This window comes from Trypanosoma cruzi (assembly GCF_000209065.1).
Source record: "Trypanosoma cruzi strain CL Brener chromosome Unknown tcruzi_1047053504731, whole genome shotgun sequence".
In the NCBI taxonomy this organism is placed as follows: Eukaryota; Euglenozoa; class Kinetoplastea; order Trypanosomatida; family Trypanosomatidae; genus Trypanosoma; species Trypanosoma cruzi.
The window spans coordinates 1-2086 of NW_917046.1; the positions used below are offsets into that span (position 1 = coordinate 1).

Sequence of the window (2086 nt, forward strand, 5' to 3'; positions counted from 1 at the left end):
GATGCGCAGCCGCCCGCCCGCCGGCGACAGGCAAGCCACGGAAGAGCCGCGGGAGATGATGAAAATAGAAAAAAAAACGGTAGGAAAAAAGGCAAGAACAAATTTAAAAATGAAGCTCCGCAGGCCCTTTTCCGGATTTTGCCATGAAGCCTCCGGACGCCTCGCTTCCCCACATGTGGCGCGGAAACTGCGTCAGTAATTTTTCTTTTTTGCTGCGGCGCCCGCGCGCTCGGAGAGCCCACCCACCGCCCGCCCCGGCCCGGTGAAGAAGCGACAGGCGGCATCGCGAAAGCAAAAACAATTATAATGATTTTTCTACCTGATGATGCCGGCCACCTCAACCTAGTGCCAGGGTCTTGCGGTCTTCGCGAGAAGGAAAATAAGCATCTAGCGCCCTTCCTCGGAGTGCGTGGATGTGGTGCACTCGGCCAAGTATGGTCGTACCCGGCGACGCGCCACGCGATGCGCAGCCGCCCGCCCGCCGGCGACAGGCAAGCCACGGAAGAGCCGCGGGAGATGATGAAAATAGAAAAAAAAACGGTAGGAAAAAAGGCAAGAACAAATTTAAAAATGAAGCTCCGCAGGCCCTTTTCCGGATTTTGCCATGAAGCCTCCGGACGCCTCGCTTCCCCACATGTGGCGCGGAAACTGCGTCAGTAATTTTTCTTTTTTGCTGCGGCGCCCGCGCGCTCGGAGAGCCCACCCACCGCCCGCCCCGGCGCGGTGAAGAAGCGACTGGCGGCGCGCGGTGGCGGAAAAAAAAAAAAATAGTGGGAAGGGTACGGCACCCCGGGTTCCAGCGCCATCACTGATCGCCGTACTAACGAGGCCTGTGGCCGCTTAACTTCACAAATCGGACGGGATGTGGTGCACTCGGCCAAGTATGGTCGTACCCGGCGACGCGCCACGCGATGCGCAGCCGCCCGCCCGCCGGCGACAGGCAAGCCACGGAAGAGCCGCGGGAGATGATGAAAATAGAAAAAAAAACGGTAGGAAAAAAGGCAAGAACAAATTTAAAAATGAAGCTCCGCAGGCCCTTTTCCGGATTTTGCCATGAAGCCTCCGGACGCCTCGCTTCCCCACATGTGGCGCGGAAACTGCGTCAGTAATTTTTCTTTTTTGCTGCGGCGCCCGCGCGCTCGGAGAGCCCACCCACCGCCCGCCCCGGCGCGGTGAAGAAGCGACTGGCGGCGCGCGGTGGCGGAAAAAAAAAAAAATAGTGGGAAGGGTACGGCACCCCGGGTTCCAGCGCCATCACTGATCGCCGTACTAACGAGGCCTGTGGCCGCTTAACTTCACAAATCGGACGGGATGTGGTGCACTCGGCCAAGTATGGTCGTACCCGAGCGACGCGCCACGCGATGCGCAGCCGCCCGCCCGCCGGCGACAGGCAAGCCACGGAAGAGCCGCGGGAGATGATGAAAATAGAAAAAAAAACGGTAGGAAAAAAGGCAAGAACAAATTTAAAAATGAAGCTCCGCAGGCCCTTTTCCGGATTTTGCCATGAAGCCTCCGGACGCCTCGCTTCCCCACATGTGGCGCGGAAACTGCGTCAGTAATTTTTCTTTTTTGCTGCGGCGCCCGCGCGCTCGGAGAGCCCACCCACCGCCCGCCCCGGCCCGGTGAAGAAGCGACAGGCGGCATCGCGAAAGCAAAAACAATTATAATGATTTTTCTACCTGATGATGCCGGCCACCTCAACCTAGTGCCAGGGTCTTGCGGTCTTCGCGAGAAGGAAAATAAGCATCTAGCGCCCTTCCTCGGAGTGCGTGGATGTGGTGCACTCGGCCAAGTATGGTCGTACCCGGCGACGCGCCACGCGATGCGCAGCCGCCCGCCCGCCGGCGACAGGCAAGCCACGGAAGAGCCGCGGGAGATGATGAAAATAGAAAAAAAAACGGTAGGAAAAAAGGCAAGAACAAATTTAAAAATGAAGCTCCGCAGGCCCTTTTCCGGATTTTGCCATGAAGCCTCCGGACGCCTCGCTTCCCCACATGTGGCGCGGAAACTGCGTCAGTAATTTTTCTTTTTTGCTGCGGCGCCCGCGCGCTCGGAGAGCCCACCCACCGCCCGCCCCGGCGCGGTG

The 2086-nt window shown here is 58.6% G+C and overlaps 2 non-coding genes across 2 annotated transcripts; both read left to right on the forward strand.

Moving 5' to 3' along the window:
* Positions 1 to 785: 785 nt before the first annotated feature.
* Positions 786 to 895, forward strand: Tc00.1047053504731.10. The gene has a single exon (XR_008255251.1). It is a non-coding gene; the product is annotated as a 5S ribosomal RNA (M5) (ribosomal RNA).
* A 339-nt stretch (positions 896 to 1234) lies between these two features.
* Positions 1235 to 1344, forward strand: Tc00.1047053504731.20. Its single transcript, XR_008255252.1, has one exon. It is a non-coding gene; the product is annotated as a 5S ribosomal RNA (M5) (ribosomal RNA).
* Positions 1345 to 2086: the final 742 nt, after the last annotated feature.